The sequence below is a fragment of the Pectinophora gossypiella genome, chromosome 16 (genome assembly GCF_024362695.1).
Source record: "Pectinophora gossypiella chromosome 16, ilPecGoss1.1, whole genome shotgun sequence".
Taxonomy (NCBI): Eukaryota; Metazoa; Arthropoda; class Insecta; order Lepidoptera; family Gelechiidae; genus Pectinophora; species Pectinophora gossypiella.
The window spans coordinates 9,190,880-9,212,360 of record NC_065419.1 but is presented as its reverse complement, the minus strand read 5'-3'; the positions used below and the strand labels follow the sequence as shown (position 1 = coordinate 9,212,360).

General features: G+C 36.1%; 1 protein-coding gene across 7 annotated transcripts in view; it reads left to right on the top strand.

The window, feature by feature from the left end:
* Positions 1 to 21,481, top strand: part of LOC126374063 (cGMP-dependent protein kinase, isozyme 2 forms cD4/T1/T3A/T3B) — a 140,602-nt gene that overhangs the window by 90,558 nt on the left and 28,563 nt on the right. The window contains exon 1 of one of the 7 annotated variants that reach the window (XM_050020507.1): positions 19,921 to 20,091. The exons of 5 other annotated variants lie outside the window; for them this stretch is intronic. The gene's annotated coding sequence lies outside the window, so the exon portion shown is untranslated. Of the gene's footprint in view, positions 1 to 19,920; positions 20,117 to 21,481 lie in introns of those variants that run through there. One more of the 7 variants, XM_050020508.1, reaches the window with a different exon arrangement.

The following is a 21,481-nucleotide window of genomic DNA, read 5'->3' as shown; positions in this document are numbered from 1 at the left end:
GCTTATATGCAACCCGTTTGAAGTGTGCTGTCCACTTAATTCTGTCGGGTTATTGGCAAATATACAATTTTGGAAGGGTTTTTAAATTTCCGGCTAAAAATTACGTGTGTTCCATAAATTTTAAGCCTGTCGATTGCCCGTCCCTTTCCTTTTCCGTGGATAAGAATAATACAGGTATAACTTAAAATAAAATTAGATGGTGTGTAAAGGAATCAGCACCAAAGCCATATTAGTTATTTAATTAGCTCATCGTCTATTTTATTTAATATTGTTTAAATAGGTAGTCCATATTTTTTTGTAAGAATATTACACTAACAGTTGGGTTGCAATTCGTAACAGCATGAACTTATTCTAAGGTGGGCAAAGGCGGCCTTATCGCTAAGAGCGATCTCTTCCAGACAACCTTCGGCAAAGGATAAGGATAACATAGTTATGACAGAAACAATACTACGTATCTATGTAGAGAAGGGACACTCCTCGCCCCGCACCAATACGAGCTTGAAGCGAGTTTGATTTACCTCACCTCCTCGACGGTAAAGGCTCGCGCGGACTATTTGCCTCGCTCTCACTAGGTAAGACGGTACACGTAAAAAAAAACATAAAGCAGACATTGATTATTTTCCACTACTTACCAATTATTTTAATAAATCAAACTTCCAATATCTAAATTAAAGATACTACCAAAAGCGCTACCGCTTGAACACTTTAGTATAACGCTATTAAAATGCAATTTATCTAATAGGTATAATGCGGTAGGTGGGTAATTTCTCTCTCAAGCATTACATTAGATACAATATTCCATATCTCAGATAGAAATATGGCACAAACCACACAAAAGGTAATAATTAAGTATACAAGTTTGAGCAATGACGTTTTCACGCTAGTTTTGTGGTTTTGTAAAAACTATTTAACTTTTGTTGGAATAGGTCACAAATTGCCGCAGAAGGCAATTCGTATGTAAACGGATGAGATTTGAGGCTGAGCATTATTATCTTTATGGGAAAATATGTTTATGGGTACCTATACAGGATGTTAGTGACATAACGAAAACTTTGAGGGATGATTCTGAGTATGATTCTGAGTTGATATCAATTGGAATGTTCTGTCGCAAAAGTATGGAACTGAAAATAATTAAAAACCGCTAAAATTTACATGAATTTTCCGACAGGAAATTTCACTTGATATCAACTCTGAATCATGGTGTCTGTATGCACTTGTATGGGGTGTAAGTGACATCGTAACACATACTGAGAAGGATGATTCAGCTCATTATCCTGAGTTAATATTAAGTGGAATTTTTCAACGCAAAAGTATAAAAATAATAATTTAAAATATCTAAATAAATAAGTAAAATAAAATAAAAATAAATAAATCATGAATTTGCGACGAAAAATTCCACTTGATATTAACTCAGAATCATGGTTTGAATCATCCCCCTCAGTATGTCAATGTCACTAACACTCTGTATATTATGTTTAAGAAGGTAAATGTTTTTCATCATTATCATGTAAACACTTGCTATCTGCCAGTACCTACATTTAAAATTTTTCCACTATGCCAGTTTCGATTCATTCCACTTCGGTACATTCGAGACGGTATCCGGTTTTCTTCATCTACACAAAAATATAAACTTCAACTTCATGTATTTTGTTATGCTTTAAAAAAAGACTTATATATACGAAAGTAGAAACTGTTTCTTTGCTACTTCCTAGTGTTTTTACATTACATACATGAATAAGATTACGCTTATTTACCGTTGGGGTAGGCAGAGACCTCGAAATTCCATGTACTATTATCCTGACATACCACTTTCACTTTCGTCTTCCTATTTTCAAACTTTCAAAGTCTTCATGCTTGCCGGTTTAGAGTTCTTTTGACCTTTATTTTTTAATGGAAGCGTTTTTACAAGTTACAAGTAGATTGGTAATGTTAGTAACGTGACGAAACGTGATTTTCATACATTCTGAAATTGGATAAAGGATGATTGGTAAACGTTTATCGAAATAGCCATGTAAATTATTCTAGTTTTTACTTGTTCTGTTAGTATATTATTCGAGGTAATAATGCAATTATGCGTCCGGTCCTGTCTCAACTATAGGTTCAAAGCTGACGACATAAGTTAGCTAATATCATAATAAACTGTACATAAACATAAGCTCACGACTATATCCCAATTGGGATAGTCAGAGATAAAACCATCGCAAGATGAACTAATTACCCACACCTCACCGTGCATTCTGTTAGACTTTCTGACTGTAATTTGTAAACAATAATAACCCAAAAGAAACTGAGAAATTGAGGAGCAACAGGCATATAATGAGGAGGGATGAAAAGCATATAACGCGGAAAGTTATGAGCATGAATGTGGAGGGATATAGGGGTAGGGGACGACCCAAGAAAGTTTGGATGGATCGTGTAAAGAAGGATATGTGTATGAAAGGTGTGAAAGCCGAGATGACGAGTGACAGAAATGAATGGAAGAGAAATACATGATGTGCCGACCCCAACGAGAGTGGGATAAGAGCAGGAAGATGATAAATAATCAAAGTTATGGTAAATAACTCGAGGAGCTCGGTGGCGCAGCGGTTAATGCGCTCGGTCTGCGATTGTTGAAGTTAAGCAACTTTCGCAAAGGCCGTCATAGGATGGGTGACCACAAAACAAAAAGTTTTCATCTCGAGCTCCTCCGTGCTTCGGAAGGCACGTTAAGCCGTTGGTCCTGGCTGCATTAACAGTCGTTAATAACCATCAATCCGCACTGGGCCCGCATGATGGTTTAAGGCCCGATCTCCCTATCTATCCATAGGGAAGGCCCGTGCCCCAGCACTGGGGACGTTAATGGACTGATGATGATGATGGTAAATATTATTTAGTTTCACTGTAAATGAAAGTAAAGAGTAAATACGTGCACAGCAATCAATTAATTAACAATTTACACTAAACACGTGAATTTAGTCACAAAATTGGATATCGGAACTTGATCGTTACCGTGACATCGTAAGTAGAAACGAAAATAGCCATTGTGCGTTACGAAATCGTCATAAGTATAAAAAACTTTGTGACAGATCGACAGACAATGCGATCGGCCTTGGCACCCGGATCAAGACCTTGCTTTTTGATCACAATAAGAATAAGTGACGATCGTGGTGTGACCAAAGAAAAGAGGTCTGTTACGGAATTCTGTTACGATTTTTTGTTACAAAAATTATGAAACACGAATTCTCGTCCAAATTGTGCTTGTGCGATGCTTACTGTAACTTATTGGTTTTCTAGCATTACCTAGGTATTCTATGTAGTTCAGCGGACTTCGTCTTCTGTCTTTCAGGGCTATTTTATTTTATTATTTATTTATTTATTTTGAAGAAGACTTACGGCCATATACATTTTCTAAAATAATAACCAGACAATAACTAAAGGCTAATTACAAGTCTCCACCGAATAGTGGCTAAGTTATTTACCCGTTTACAATCATAAAAATCAAGAATTAAGTAAAGTAGGTTAAGTAAGGTAGGTACAAACATTTGACGTTCTCAAACTAGGGCTAATAAGTCACTTGTGTCTCAAAGAAAGTTTTCGCATCTATTGACTCATTAGTGGCTCATCATCTCCCTAGCGTTATACCGTTTTTCACGGTGTCCGCTTACCTAATCTGAAGATCGACAGGTCCAGTTTTTTAAAGAAGCGACTGCCTGTCTGACCTCCCAACCCGCGAAGGGAAAACCAGCCCAATATAGGTTAGGTCACATACCTCCGAAGTGCATTTCACGATGTTTTCCTTCACCGCTGAGCACGTGATATTCATTTATGATCCAAACATGAATTCGAAAACGAATTCGAAAATCATTGGTTTATGCTTATGTTGGTACTTAGTCGAACCACGGCTCATTAGGGGCTGCGTCTCTCAAATTTTATTTATCTCAGACGGTGGTTGCCTGGGCCGAGGTATGCGCCCACCTGGCACCCTCAGGCCTGTTCTCTTAAATATTGTGGGGGAGAGTCGTTAGCGTTCACCATTTGTCCGACCATGTAGTTAATACCACCTAATATAAAACATTACGTCACGTAAAAAAAGCACTAGCTCTATAATCTGCTAAAAAACTAGTCGTGTTTAAGTAAAGAGTCGGCCATTGTGAAGAATTGATCTGTAAAAGTATTATCGAAATCAGATTTTACTTAAATGCGATCATAAAAATCAATCTGGCATGAATTTAAACACAAAACTCACATGTCTTTTTGATTATCGGTATTTTATTTGGAATAGGTACTTTTTTCCTTTTTTACCATTGGTATTTTCCATAATAAATAATTTGCATCAATGATATCCTCTGATGGATATGATGAACCGCGTGGTAACAGATGATCGGATCATCGCCCATCACTTATTAATAATAAGTTCTTACTATTAATCAGCCTGTTATTATTATTATTATTAGTAGTAGTCAGCGTTGAGCTGATCAGCTGTCACCATGCGGTTCATTGTTTCCATCTTAGGATATCGTTGATCCAAGTTGCTTATTACAAATTTAATTATGGCCAATATCAATGGTACAAAAGGGAAAAAAATATCTCAGTCAAAGTGTTGTTTTAGCCTAATACCAGGTACCAAACATTTAATCCCATGAATTCACATCTTTTAAATAATCACTAATCTAACTAATAACCTTTTTTACATAGTTTCTGTATAATTAGATGATCAAACGAACTTACCTGAAGTGAAGTTCGATCCTAATTATCCTGGCTTCGTCGAAGAGATTTATCTTTGACCATGTAGTAGTCCGCTACGCTTCATTCCACCGCACAAGCATTCAGAGTAGGAAGAAACAGAACACAATATACCCTGTCTCTTTCTCCTACATCGGAGCCGGCTGGCTGTTCAACGTCATTATTTTAGAGAAATAAAAACAAGCAACATTGACCCTAACTACGGGTGACTGAAATGAGGGAAGGGTGGGATCTTAAATCTCTTCGACGAAGCCAGGATAATTAGGATCGAACTTCACTTCAGGTAAGTTCGTTTGATCATCTAATTATCCTGTCTTCGTCTCGAGATTTATCTTTGACCATGTAGATGTTCAGAGACGACTGTCAATGTTGCAGTGAAATAACAAAAAAAAAATATATAATCAAATCAATGACTTTTATTTTATTTATATAAACAGCAATCATTGTAGATAACATAACAAAAAAGAAACTAAAAACAAAAGAACAAACTAATGAAGTGTACATTAAACATTTCCAACTAATAGATTAGGTGCTGAATCGACAATTGGTCTGTTATAGAAATTGGCGAAAACTGCTGATTGGTTAGACCAACCAGCAGACCTCCTAATGGTATCGACACTTACACCGGCACGAGAGGCCGCCGAGGTAGAAGAGTGCCTTGTGCTATGAGCACGAAATATGGAGGTGTCGATCCCACTATCTTGCATAATCTGCTTTATCCAACGTCCAATCGTCTGAGATGAAGCAGGTCTATGAGGTTTTTTGTAAGTTAAAATTAAACGATCATCGTCATTATTCCTTATAGATGAAGTAACAGTTAAATATGTTTTAATCGTGGCTGCTGGACAAACATTCGGCCTTTGACGAAAGTACGGCAAGTTCATAACAGGTTGGGCACGACCTATGCCTGATGTTTTTACTAAATCACAAATATTTATAACTATTAGGTCGTTATAAAACAAAATTTTAGACATTTTTATCAAGGAAATTGTTTGAGTCCGTTGTCCAGTTGCCAAAGCTATTAATATGACTAATTTTTTACTTAAAACTTCTAAACTAATCGTATCATTTGAAATATTATCTAAGTAATCTAACACAACACTGGGATTCCACGTAACATTATAACGCGGAAAAGAAGGCTTCAGTTTAAAAATGCCTTTAAAGAAACGTTTAATGCGATCATCATGACTAATACTTTTGGACGATATCAATGAAATAGCTGACCTATGATTGTATAGGGTCCCGTAAGATGATCCTGATCGAAAATTTTCCGTTAGAAAACTTAAGAGCGAATTTACGCTAGCATTATAAAAATCACAGTGATTTAAATTACAATATTGCCACCATAGTTTTAGACTTGAGTTGTATTGAGATTTAGTATTTTGAGCTAAAGAAGAGATCAAAATATCTAACGCTGATTCTGGCACGCCTTGCCTGACAAAGCCTTCCCTGATAACACATTCGCTACCAGGGAAAGGTGGCGATGAAGCGGGTGTGTTGATCTGAAAGTAGACGAGAGAAGGTATTTACTAGGTGGAAATATTATATTTTCGCTGACTGACATTGACTTAAAGAGGGGGTACCACGGTTGAGATGGCCAATGTGGCACAACTACTATACCAGTTGCCCTATCATTTACGATCTTATTTAATATTTTTAATATTAAGGCGAACGGCGGAAACGCATAGAAAAAGAAAGACGACCAGTCTATAGTAAAGGCGTCAGTATTATATGCATAAGGATCTCTTTTCCAGGATATATACTTGGGACATTTTGCATTGATTCGAGAGGCGAAAAGGTCGATGTCCGGTATACCAAATGCAGTTGTAATTTTTGTATACGCATGTGTGGACAACTCCCATTCCGTGTCCACGTTTAATTTCCTAGATTCACTATCGGCTTCTACATTAGACGAAGACTTAATATAGGAAGCGAAAATAAATATATTTCTATCTTCGCACCATTTCCAAATCATGTTTGTAACATGATTTAAATGAGGGTATTGAACCCCGCCCATCCTATTAACATATGAGACTGCCGTTGTATTATCGATACGTAAAAGAATATCGCAATCCTTATTCTCATTAGCAAACGATTGTAACCCTAAATAAACAGCCAACAGTTCTAAGTAGTTTATATGGTAACCTCGTTCAATTTTCGTCCATTGACCACCAGTTTTCTGACCGTTACAAGCCGCACCCCATCCAGTGCTAGAGGCGTCGGTGAAGATCTCACGTTCAAATTTATGTTGTTTAATATTGTTAGCCGTTGATACAATTTTGCTTTTCCACCATAACAAGTCACTACGTATACTGTTTGGGATATTCATAATAGCATCATAATCGTCATCATTATTTAGAAGTGCTAAATATTTAGCTCGCTCTAAAGACTTCGTGTAGAGCCATCCATACGCCACAGCTGGACACGCCGCTGTAAGTGATCCTAGTACCCGCGCAAAGTCTCGTATAGAAGTATTTTTACGCGACAATAGTGTTTCAAGATTTCTCGAGATACTGTGTCTTTTTCGATCAGGTAACTGTAAGGTCATTGATTTGGAATCGAGGACAAAGCCTAAAAATGTACACGAAGATTTCGGTATTAAACTACTCTTTTTATAATTAATGACGAAACCTAGATTCGTTAAACAACTTATTGTTTCATGAACGTTTTCTAAACAATCTTCTTCTGAGTCACCGAATAAACAAATATCGTCGAGATAGCGAACCGATTTAAAGCCTTGAGACCGTAAATGGGTTATTACTGGTTGTAAAATTTTTGTAAATATATAGGGAGCCGAACAAAGTCCAAAAGGCAGTGCAGTAAATTCGTATAGTTCATCAAAGTAAAATCTTAAATATTTTCTATGATTAACATGGATAGGCACCAGAAAATAGGCCTCCTGTAGATCCACATTGGCCATGTAACAATCTTTAGTAATTAATTTGGTCGCCGTCCTGATGTCTTCCATTTTAAAATGATCGACAAAAACAAATTTATTTAATTTTTTGAGGTTGAGAATTAATCTCATACTACCGTCACTCTTCGGTACAAGGAACACGTCGGAGAGGAACTGTCCACTGACTGGGTTACATTGTCTTATGGCCTGTATATCGAATAGATGCTGTATTTCTCGTCGCATCGCGTGAGATTCGTCGACAGAGAAAGAACGATTCGGGTAGTTTTCCGGACATTGTACCGGTTCAGCAATAAAAGGAATTGTATAACCCGATACAGCATTTATAATAAAATTATCATGTGTAATTGACCGCCAAGCGGGTAAAAAGTATTGCAGACGACCAGCATGTACCTGCGGTTGCAGTTGTGGATTTATTTCTGTGGACTGGCGGCTGCCGTTCGCTGCCTCTGCTGCGGCTGGCGCCGCGCAGGATGCGGCGGCGGTGGCGGCGGCGGGCCGGGCTGGCGCCGGGCTGAGAGCGCAGTCGCGCGGCGTTGATGCGCGGGAGGCGCGCCGCGCTGGCGCTGCCCACCGGCGCGGTATGACTGTGGGTGCTGGCTGCTCCACTGCTGGCGTGCTCGAGCCGGTGGGCCTTTGTAGTTTAAATTAGGCCTGGAACTTGACGATGGAGCTTGAATGAATTCACTCGTCTTCTTTATACCGCGCGAGTTCTTCACCACCTCGCTTAAATTTTCTCCGAATAAGTAATTGTCCCTTTTTCGGTTTTTAAAAGGATCTGCTAAAGATTTATCTACTAAAGGGACGATGACTGACCGTCTAGTGTCTGTCTCAGTGTAATGGGAATCGGCGATAAGTTTTCCTGCGTCGTTTAATGTACGAACAACCTCTGGAATATCAGGATTCTTCTTTAAAAGTGACGTCATTGCCTTTCCAAGAGCTGACAAAGCTCTTCCAAGTTGGTCCTGTTTGCTCATCAGCCGCTTATCCCGAAGTCGGCACGTGTCAACCAACATAGCTTCTATCTCCGGGTTCAGAGTAGGCGCCTTAGCCAATGTTAAATTTTTCGGAAATAAGTATTTTTTAGTTAATTCTTCTTTAACGTCTTTTTTAGACCGGCGACCAATATTTTTTTAAAACTTGCAGCGATGTCGTCGTAAATATCTTCCCCGTATTCCACAGCTTCTGCTTCGGTATCACCAAGAGCTTGAAGGAGCTCCGGATCAAAAATATCTTCAGGAGCTTCGACGTGGAGGTCATTGTTTTCCGGCATAATACTACTGCCGTCATTATTACCGGCAATTGAAATTTCACTTAGTACTCCATCCAAGTCACCGCAAATTGTTCGATCGAATTCCAGATGTTCTAGAAACAAATAACGCAACGGGTATATTTATCTACTTAATTGTAAGAAGTATACATAAAAGTTCATCTTTTCGTATTATTTTTATTATAAAGTCACAAGCTGTTATGTAGGTAGAAGCATTTTTGAAGCACGATGTAACATCACTTTTGCTAAGTAATCGCGCTAATTAGCTAGCGATTTAGAATTTGTCCCGAAGAATACAACGGGATAGTAAAAAAAATCTTTCGAAGAATACAACGAAAGAAATAATAAACATACAAAGATGTAATAATAACCTTCTTGATGCACATCATTTTCATCGCTCGAGTAAATTATGCGATTATTATTTCGGCGCCGCTTATCCAACAACTTTAACTCGTATTTCTTCATTTTTCTTGCATATCGTTCTTCACTTGTTTCGTCGCGCTTGCGTTTCGACATTTGAAAAAAGAACACTTGATTCGATTTCGTATTTGGAACACTTGTGCATTCGGTGCGCGCACAGACAAGAATGACGTTGAACAGCCAGCCGGCTCCGATGTAGGAGAAAGAGACAGGGTATATTGTGTTCTGTTTCTTCCTACTCTGAATGCTTGTGCGGTGGAATGAAGCGTAGCGGACTACTACATGGTCAAAGATAAATCTCGAGACGAAGACAGGATAATTACTGTCTTAAAACTGCAAAGGTAAATTCTGAATGTCAATGGGGGCTTAATTCTACTGCTTCTACCTTGTAATAATTTATAATTATATCTTCCCCATTATGAATGTAGTTGCGTTGTAGGTACATTATTTTCTCTATATTTCGCATAATCAAGATAAAATAAGTCGTTAATCGTAGTAATACATATCACGTCGTTAAAATATAAGTATTGCGTGAAGTAGCCTCTAGGAGAGTTCGTAGTGAAAGTAATGACTACGCACCCTGCAATCTGCGTGGCGTGTATTTATCGGTAATAGCCAACATTATCAGTAGTAAATCCGCGTGATTTGTGCCTTTTCTGCGCGTGCTGTGTTGTAGGTGCAAAAGTGGTGTAGAATAAGGAAGGATTACAGTATAGAATTTGATTTTGACAAACAAATAAACTTTGCCCTGAGCACAGATTATTTTTGTTGATACCGCATTTGACCACAAGATCTTCTATCGTGTGAGTTGCGAAGTGGATGACCAACCTCAGCAACCCTGGTATAAGGTTTATTTTATTATTAAGCCGCCAACAGCGTTGAGGAATATAAACAACATCGACATTGTTTTTAGTAAGTTTAAAGTGTAAGATATTTTTATTTTTTTTATTTTCATATTGTATGTGTTTTTTGTAATAGTTTGTTAGGTATATTGTAAGTAAGTTATTGTCCCACTGTTGTTTTAGATTGTAATGTAGTTTAAGCTTGTTTTTATTTATTTTTTATTTCCAATTTCCAACACAATATAAAGTTGTTACAAGGAATAAATGAATATGAATATGATGGCTCATATAACGACTACGTACTTACATTAGTAAGAAGTCCGAGACCAACGGCTTAACGTGCCTATGTAGTCTATCTTTAGTAAGTGACGATGTGGTTGATTCTTTACATGATTTGACACAAGGCTATTTAACACCATCAATTAGTAAATAATTGTATGGATAAACTGGCACTGTTTGTGATTGTTACTATTCTTGACGCATGTTTGATATTTATTTTATTACCGATAATCAAATGTTCGCTTTATAATCATTCAATTAGCCTACATAATAGAGTAACTATATTGGTGGAGATTTGTAATTAGAATATAGATACTAGTGATTTTATTTACATAAATATAAGACTCTTCTTCTATCGTGTGGGTTGTGAGGTGGATTATCAACCTCATCAAACCTGGTGTCAGAGTTACTATTGAGCCGCCAAAGGCCTCTGACATGACTCATGTGACGACTACTAACTTACATTAGTAAGTAGTAACTGGGGCCAACGGTTTGACTTGTCTTGCGAAGCACGGATCGTCTTACTTTCGGACAATCAGGTGATCAGCCTGATATAAGACTAAATAAATACATTTCTTTTATTTGTTTTTTTGGACCCCTTGTTTTAATAGGTACCTTTAGTGGCAGGTTAACCCGAGTTTATGTATTTCTAAGTAAATACTTAGTACAATATCTATATTTTTTAAATAAATTCATGCAATTTGTGTCTTTTTTGCACTAATCAGTTGCAGTTCTGCTATATAATGAGAGAATAAGACATTGGTTTCTCAGAATAGTAGAACTCGTTTACTTTCGAAGTGTAATGGCTATTAGTTGTCTTGTCAACCGCCTCCAGTTTCAAGAAGTCATTAAGGTTTTTATAATATACTAACCATTATGAAGTAAGTGGAGTCGAAGTGAACTAAATATTTTAGAGGTATTGTATATCTTTTCTAACATGATAGACATGATAGCGATAGGCTGATGTGTGATGACTCTTGCTTTCATAAGATTCGTTGTCATCCATCTTAGGACTTCGTGTCAGCAGTGGCTGCAAGTTGTCTTTGATTTCTTGTGGCTCTGCCCACCCCATTAGGGATTACGGGCGTGAGTTTTTGTATGTATATTTTTTATTATTTTCACATCCCTACTGTGGGAGCTTCGTCAAATATGTCCTTATTCCTCGCCTGCATCTGTGTTCTAGCTTTCTACTATTAAAGGCTCGGGCTAGGTGTTGATTAGTCAGTCAAATAAAATTAGTCAGTTCAGTTCTTAGCCAAGATTATTCGATTTCATTAATTTATTCCATAACATCTGTCGTTTTTCTTTATTGTTTGCAACTTGGCTAGGGCCCCAGTTATATTTAAGCCTGGCATTTGCAGAGTGTGTTATAAATATAAAACTCAAGAGTTCGCGACATTTCACATAATTGTCCCACCTCTTGTTGTACCTTTGGATTATCTGTGAACTATAATATGTGACGGATATTTTAACTATCATCTTAGATATTTACATGATTCCTTTATTCTAAATTCAAAATATTTGAAATAAGAACTGCTGGGTTCTTATTTCAAATATTTTGAGTTCTGTCACTGGCCTGAACTCAGGTACCTATTATATACTTTTATTACTTGCATTATCTAATCAATGTCATTTAAATCTGTATCTAAAATATATAATAATAAAGGCTCAATCGGTAAACAAAGCAAGTTGTAAAGATAAATGCAAGAAATAGTTTTAGGTCTCGAAGACGTATATTTTGGGGTCAATGCCACAATGAAATACATTTTATTGATTTTGTTATTTGATAGCATTTTATATGTTCTCGGAAGGTCTGGAAAGTCTTAAGGATATTGTCGTCGAGATAAAATCGTAGTATCAGCTGTGGTACGCGATGCATAATGAAGTATATATTTGACTAACGAATAGAATTAATGTGAGAGCCCTTAGCTTCCCTACATACCATTGAACGTTACATTAGTTTCCGACATCATATACATACAGAGTGTAGTAACATCGTAACGAATACTGAGGGGAATGATTCAGACCATGATTCTGAGTTAATATCAAAGTGGAATTTTCCGTGGCCAGTATGATTTTTTAAATACATGAATGTTCTTTTTATTTTTTTTCAATTCTTTACTCTTGCAATGGAAACTACCACTTGATATTAACTCAGAATAATGAGCTGAATCATCCCCTTTAGTATTTGTTACGTAGTCACTTACACCCTTTACAAGTACAATTAGCCATATAAGTAAATAGGGTGTTAGTGACATCGTATCAAAGACTGAGGACTTACAACTCAGGATCTTGCCGCCTTAACCCTGTTAAGGCGTCACACGGTAAAAGTTCAGATTTTTGTAGGCACGTATATGATCACGCCTGTTTCCCGTTAGGATAAGCAGAGATTACAGAATTCCACTACTACGATCCTGACACACCACTTTCGCTTCTTTCATTCTAATGAAAATCTTCATACAGAATAGTAATTACCGATTTAGAGTACTATTGAACTGGCCTTTCTTTAAAACATCCCGGATTGAATGGTTTGGTTTGTATTCCAAAAATACATTAAAACTTTAGTACCCACGACCTAAATCGCAAGTTTTATCACAGACCTCTCGCCCCGATGGTAGATAGATATAAATTGCACGGACGTAAATACAAAATTGACCCAATCATCTATTACGTAAGTTGAATCTATAAAAGCTTCGAGCAACTTTGATAAACTTATGTCATACATAATAACTTTATAGCGAGATTGCTCTTTAGGCCCGTAATCATGGATTTCTCCTTAAAGGCGGACGAATAGAACTAAATTGAAATTATCAGTTATTTAGTACGAAACCAGAGTTCCGCGTAGAATGGTCTCCGACGATCCGATTGCTCTAGCGTTAGAGGCGGCCAATCAGCTCGCGACACCAAACTCTTCAGAACCCCGATACGAGGTCGGTATCGGGAGCCGGCGTGGTTGACGATTTCCCTCATTCAGCGCTTATCGCTATCGACCCACTAAAGTCGATTAATTCTTTCAAATATTCTTCCTCTCAGACGACGCCCTGAGCCGAGGTCGGCGCCCAACTGGGCACCTTCAAGCCTGTTGTCTTAAATTTTGTACCGGGTGAGAGCCCTCAGCGCTCCCCATTTGTCCGGCCAAGTAGTTAATGCCATCTGCGGCAAATGTACAATAAGTCACGTCAATAAAAAAGTAGAACTATACAAACCTATCGTCATTTATTGACATCGTGCTATGAATGTACCCGTAATTATCCCAATTAGGTATACATTAAATGTATAATCGTGAACTTATTTTGTGTTATGTTTAAATTTCAGAGTTGTGTGTCATTATTTCCCTCCCGTTTCTTACGATTTGTCAAGTCCGGTTTTGTACCCAAGCCTGCCTGTCTGTCTGACCTTCCAACCCCGTTGGGGTTATGTATGTAAGATAAATAATATGACTTATATGAGTCGGTTGCATGAAATACCTTTCCCTAATGCCGTACCTACTATACAAACTAACTATAAAAAACTTCCTTTACGACTGGCGCAATCTCGGCAATTTGTGAATATATGGAATTGAGGAAACCTTTCACCACGATGATTAATATTTATATAAGTATTAGATTTTCCAAAGGATAAGCTACATAACAGCTTCTGATACGATAATGTAATAGAGTAGATAATAGGTATCGGAACCGTACGAGAGTATGGAAAAAATCATTATATTCTATCTATCTATCTACTCAGCCTGTGTTCACCCACTGTTGAGTATAGGCCTCCTCTATTTCACGCCATCCGTTCCGGTCCTGTGCAAGTCTCATCCATTGCTTTCCAGCGTGCCTCACAATATCATCCGACCACTGGACTGGTGATCTGCCTCGATATCGCATACCATCCCTTAGCCACCATTCAGTAACAGCCTTAGTCCATCTGTTGTCTTCCCGTCTTGTCAAGTGCATTATACGAGTATTAACAAATTATAATTTAATTTTAGTTCAGTCGATGTCCTGACCTTCTAAGATAACTATTTGATTGTGAACGGAAATCTGTCATTATGTAATCCTTCAGCGCTCCCCATATGTCCGCCAAAATATTTAATGCCATATGCGACAAATCTACGATAAGTCAGGTCAAAAAGTACCTATTCAAAATGATAGAGTGCATTAGCCATGTACGTAGCTGGCGAGGAGAAGGTATATAGTATACACATCTACTCCATCGGGAACACAGGAATGACGTTATGTTATGACTTTGCTGTATCGAATACTACCGGGATGAAACAAACAAAGTTTATTAACACTATAATATTATCCTACAAGAAAGTACATTAAACTTTACATTACATTGTAAGAAATGGCAGAATTGAGAATCACAATACAAAGACGTGTTACAAAGGGACTTTCGAAACATAACGCGTTTTGAATCACATTTTGTCGCAATAAGTAATTTTCAACGGTTCCACTCTATTAGGTGCTATTAGGTTGAATACAAACGTCTTGCATTGTGCTATTTATGTCACTTTGATATACAATAAAAGCTGGCTTTACAGCACTGGGATATTTTGTAAGTATATTTACCTATCGCAACTTGGAAAGATATGCTGATGATGTGCTGATTTTGGCAGTTCTAAAAATAATGCTACCTTTCTTTATTTTTTAAAATTTACATCTGTCAAACTTAATCAAAATTAAGATATCGGCAATCATTAATGCCATTTTATCTAATTTTAGTGGTTGCGTTATGCATTCTATCTGACGTTAAGTTTTTGCTTTCTATTTGATCTTTTATTAATCACAAAACCTAAATGTCTCGTCCTTGATTTGTTTTCCAATCTTTTCATATTCCAAAAGAAACTACCCAATCGTTAGTCAAAACTCTGTAATAATAGTTTCATTGAATCGAATATCACAGACAAGCAAAAACTATATTGACCATCTCAAGAACGGCATAAGAAACAAAAGCAATTTGTTACGTAAACGATTTAAATCGCTCGAATCCATTATGTATCAACTTTTTATCAAAAGATCCGTCTTTCTTGAGATTATGGTTGTTCATACAATTAGTATTGATTTCATGTCCTAATTCCTTGTCTAACAGGTGGAACATCGTCAGAGTAAATCGCTCAAATTGAGATGTTACCCAAATGTGAACAAATTCTTACTGTAAGACGTTTATCTTCACTTGGTTGCGTTACTCTATACGCATGCATTCTGCTAAAGTGTCCGACCATATCGAACGATTTCTCTCGCGATCTAAATACTAGAATATCTTTTTCGCTCTTCATTTTAACCTGTTTTTGCACATAAGCAAACGTCAAGATGCTGGAAACATTGTAGGTATAATCCTTGGTATTATGTTCTAAATGTCATAAGAGTTGTGTTACTAGTAACATTTAAGATGAGTCATGGTATAAATGAAATAGAATAGAATTCCAACATATAGTTTTTATACTATAGTTTCTGCATTAAAATTAATTTGAACATTTATGCAATTTATTTAGAAAAACTAAGCTTAAAAATATCCCAATTAAAAGCGGCAGTAATACTCCACGACAAAAATAGTTCAGTGAAGAATCTGTCTTTAATTGTTCAAACTCCTAAAAAACTACCGATTCTCACCACTAGAAGAAAGACGAATTAAAACTTGCTCTTTCTAATAACACGGTTCATGAATGAAGAGTTCATTCAGGGTACAGAGGGGGAATGCCCGCATAGCATTCCATTACTATTGTTCAATTATAAGACAGGAACGAATGGAGAGTTAACTCATAATTTCTCATGCCCTGTTCCATTTCAATGACTGCAAATATAGGTATGTGTCTAGTGGTTCTAGTAGGTTAATGTGGATTAATAAACATGACTAATAATTTATGCTCCCGGCAGAAAACGTGGAAATTGAACCTATTGAAGAAATAATTACGCGTGACTTTAATGAGTAAATTAAGGGCGTAAGTAATTGTTGACGTCGCGTCGATGTTATCGAACAGGAAAATGTTTGCTGTAGTTGAGATGACGTCTTTACTTGAGATAAGTCCGAGTTCATACGATCTATTTTTATTCTAATTCATTATTGATATGAAATTTGTCATAATTTGAGTTATGATGTGATTCATTATTTTAGGTAAGTATGTCAGATTATTGTTTTAAATTCAGAAATATTTATTTTCTTTATAATAATAAATCGCGGTAGTCTGTTTGGCTGGTTTGAAATGAACTACAATTATAGGCTGTCCTAAAAATAATTATTTTTGGTACCTACAAAACTGAAAGTATTGTTTTTTCGTAAAGTGATATCTCAGTTACTACCAGCTGTGACTTATTAACATTTCGAATTACAATTAGAGATGAACCAAAGATATCTGTGAAAGTGAAACTGTGATCATGCAACTTTGACCGCGGTCTAAAGCGTCAGAAGCCAAATCTAAATCTGATGCTAAATTAAAATTTCTACTTTTACTTGAACTTTCCATAACTATTCTGTTTATAATCTTGATTAATAACTTAGACGTTGGTTCAAATAATTTAAATAATATCACGTTGTAGTTATAAGCAGTAGATACATTCAGCGAATATTTTTGAAGTTTCTTAAATACACTGTCGAGTAGGATCAAACTCAAACGGTTTATTCCTCGTTCGTCCTGAAGTTTTGTCCCACATTCCAAAAAATTCTTAGTTCGTCCCATATCAATTTCGAAGTCTTGCTTCGTCCCAAATTATAAGTAGGTACTTTAAAGGTATAGTCAACAAAAAAGATTACTTACTTACTTATTTTTTTAAAGTTAAATACCAATAAAACAAGTCCTATCATTAAAATTTAAATCACTTTTATTATTCAGTATCACATTCAAAATCACAGAAATGTTATGTTATAATAATTTTAAATAAATACAGAACAGTCAGATCTATGAGAAACAATAATAAGGCAATATTTACAATTACATACATACATACATAAACTCACGCCCGTAATCCCTAATGGGGTGGGCAGAGCCACAAGTAATCAAAGACAACTTGCAGCCACTGTTGATACGAAGTCCAAAGATGGATATGATGAACCTTATGGTGATAAGGGATCAGCCTATCGCCCATAACATTAGTCCATCATGTTAGATGACACAATCCCTCTGTCGGTTTTTACGACAATACAATTAAAAATATAAAAAAACGATTTATTAAGTTTTATTATAATAAAATAATACGAGTAATATTTAAAATAATAGGTAATCCTTTTTTGCTGATTGTACAATATAGTAAGTTTGGCATATAAAAAAAAACATGGGCCGTATAAGGAATACAAAATGGGACGAAGTAGGAATAAAATATTTAAAATTATATTTTGGGACGAAGGAAGAATATTGTTCGGGACGACATAGGAATTTTTTATGTGGGACAAAACTCAGTGGGACAAACGAAGAATAAATCGATCAAACAACCATTATGGAAAATCAACCGGTAGGTACCTAGATACCTATTTATTGCACTAATAAATTTTATAAATACACTACATTTCTTTTTGCTTGAAGTTTACATGTTTAGTTCTTATTGCTATTTCGTGGGAACAATAATTTACGCTTTCGTTTCTTGTTGATTCTTTCTGTCTGTTGCTTACAACATCATCAAACAATCATTTTGCTCTACAACGTCGTGTGCGTTGCGTTAAATATCCGTAAACGGTTTTACGTTCTGCACCCATTAGCTTGCACGTTTTTCTTTACCTTATGTTTATCGAGGAGCGTAAAATTTGCAATCTTGTGTTCATTACTGTAAAAAAATAGACCATGTGCAATCATTATAGCTCACTGATCGACTGGTTAATAGCTACATGCGTTTATAAACCTTGTAATTTTACAATCTTTTGTTGTATTTATTATGATGCTCTATATTTTTAATATTCATGTTTTCGCAATTCAAATTGCTCGAAACAAATTCATTTCCCTTGTCATTGATAAAAATCCGTTCATAGCCCGCATTAGTTACAAGGTCTTCTATGTCAACATTGCCATCTGATTGCTTTACAATATTGAATTCCACTTCACCTAAGTATGAGCTAAATACCTTTTAAAGTACCATTTACGAGTACATGTGAAATCGTAAATTACTAGTTCTCTGTATAGAAATCTACAACCGCAGTTTTGTTTTCCATCGCTTCACTGAATAAGTAAATGGTTGTTCCCTTGATTTCCTCAGATAATGTTACCACTGCCCCATTAACACTTACCTTTCCATTATTTCTATAACTTTCAATACAATTCTTCACTTTCGAACCCTTGCGAGTTGCGTTCCATTTGAATAGTTAGAATAGCTATTTATGCAAATGTTGAATTTTCGTCATCATAATATTATTGTTTATTAATATCAGGAAGCTTATTTATGGATGGTTTGTGCCCAATTATAATAGGTACTTATCTGAAAAAAAAATGTACATTTGGCCACTGTTAGTTGTTAATGTTGTCAAAAGAGAAGACATTACGGAGTTTATTGAAAATGAGTAAGGGTCTATTTAGTTAAAATAATTCAGCTACTTAGATGAATTTTACGACATTTACGGGATCATAAAAAACATGAAGCATTGTTAGCTCTCTTCTTGTCTCAGACCATGCATTGAACAATACTCTGCAGACCAAATTACTAGAAATATTGTCCTTTCCTTGCTCACTTGTCAGTTGCCACATAAGATCGATGGACACAGACGGTAGTCATAACATCAGTACTTTGTCGCAATGTTTATTTCGCAACTATCTACGCATACTAAAACATTTGTGCAGCATAACTTGGAAAGTTGAAGCTGAAGCTAAACTGATTATTGTAAAAAACTTTGTTGATTATCCAGTGTTTCGATTATTAGAAGGTGTTGTTCGACCTTCAAGCTGCGTTTAGTGGCTAACCGGTCACGGGCGCTGTCTAAAGCCGATTCACCTTATTTTAGTTACCTTCACTAATTAAGTTCTTAAATTAGATACAGATTGTCGCTCCACTTTTAACATCCGTTTGACTGCTGTGTGTCAAATTTTAGAAAATTTATTTAATCATATAGTTTTGTAACATTTATATGTTACAGATATACAAAACTATATATAACATTTATATAAGTAAATAAATATTAAATATAAATGTAACTTTAGGACATTTACTATGATTTTAAGAAATCTTAACTAATTTATTTCCTTATAGTTATAACTCTTGGCGCAGCTGTTTAAACATAGTTTCAGTTGTACTCACATGACAACACGCGCCATACATTACGTTGTATATCTGAACTTCGAGATCAAATAAAAAATTGGAATTATAATTTATTAAAATGAACTCCCCTTCCAAGGTTTATCGTCGATATCAAAAGCCCCCGAAGTTCTTTGCACCTTTTGTGATAGGAGCTATGAGCTTTTTAGAACATCCAGGTACATGTTTTGTCTCTATCCCCTGCATTATATTTCTCGCTCACACGCGCCTGAGTTGTATGCGCAGGAGTCGATCGTAGTTTGAGAATGAATAGAGCAGTAAGCGGAGCGGCGTTGACGTGATTGGTCGCCGCGTCCTCAATGCCCCGCGTTTTGAATTTAAAATAGTCGCGATTGAATTTACTGTGGAAGAAACAATGATTTGTACTAAGTTCAAAGTTTTGTTTTCTTCATAATTATTGTTGGGACTTTTCGTGTTTTTATGATGGTAATAAACGTGACAGTGTTAAAAGGTGTTAAAATTGTGGTGTTTTTTTAAGGAAGCAGCTGTGATAGCTTGGGAAAGATTTCAAAGGACTCAAGTGTCGATCTCGATTGTACAGAAACTGGATCACCTATTTGCTATGCTACAGCGACACATTTATTAGCTATAATCTTACATGACACGATTTATTGTTATGCTGGTTTGGTATAATGGAATGGTTTTGTTAGAACTTATGACTTATTTGGTAGACGTAAATTAACAAAGGTTACCTCTCACCTTTGTCTTGCGCGTGTAAATCTATACTAATCTATAAGTACATTAGTAGCTCGTCCTGTTTATTCAACACAATCCGAAAGTGGTATTTTCGAAGGCTCTCATGCACCAAGGTTATTGCAAGCCACTCGTGTTCGCGTGCACTACTCGTATGTGTCGTGAAAGTATTTCGGTCTTCACGGTGAAGATATTTTGCATATTAATGTTCGAAACCAAAGCTTTCTACGTCTGCAACCTCAGTATCTCTTGTTTAGATAATATTCTCAATTTTATCTTTGATAATATAAATGTCCACTACCCAGTGGTTGAATGATTTGCAATTTATTTATATTATTCAATTACAATTTTAAAATCACTGGACCAAATAAATCTGGGTTTCCTTTTATTAGCGTTTTGCTGCTGGTTACGTTGGTAAATAAAATAAATTACTATTGCACTACCTACTTAAAGGCATGTTCTTTACCAAATTTGATATTCATATGCATCTTGTCTTGTCATGTCTTACCTTTCAATCTAGCGAAGAAATTGATTGGAAAGTTAGGTTAGCTTAGTATTAGGTATATCTATTTAATTCACTGACCAAACATGTTCAAGTTTTATAACTACCTTGTCATTGTGTACATTATGGTACTTTTGATACCATCAATGGAACAACTAAACTATTAGACGGTTCATCAGAGCGTAGAAAGTTGGCATTTCATATGCCACAATAATAATTATTGTTGTCATAACAACAAAGAAAAATATTATTTCATAGTGAAATTACTCACGGAACATTATTCTTCATACGTAACTGATTTCAAAAAGAAATGTTAAAATAAAATGTTCGTATTTCGTTATCGTCACGAACTAATTCAAGAACAAGATAAGGATACAGGATCCCATCATAACAAGGCAGCCTGTCGGTCAGATAATGGATTCATACAAATTCAGTTCATACCAATGACACTGGTCACCTCCCCTGAATAGAAACGAGCACTATTGTTTAGCTGAGTAAGTTACCGTTACGCAGCTTTAAATAAACCCAGTCCAGACTATTTGTGTATCTGACTAATAAATTGTGTGAATGATGAACCTTCTTTGAATCAGATGAATAACGCTTTTGGGAAGTTCCACTACT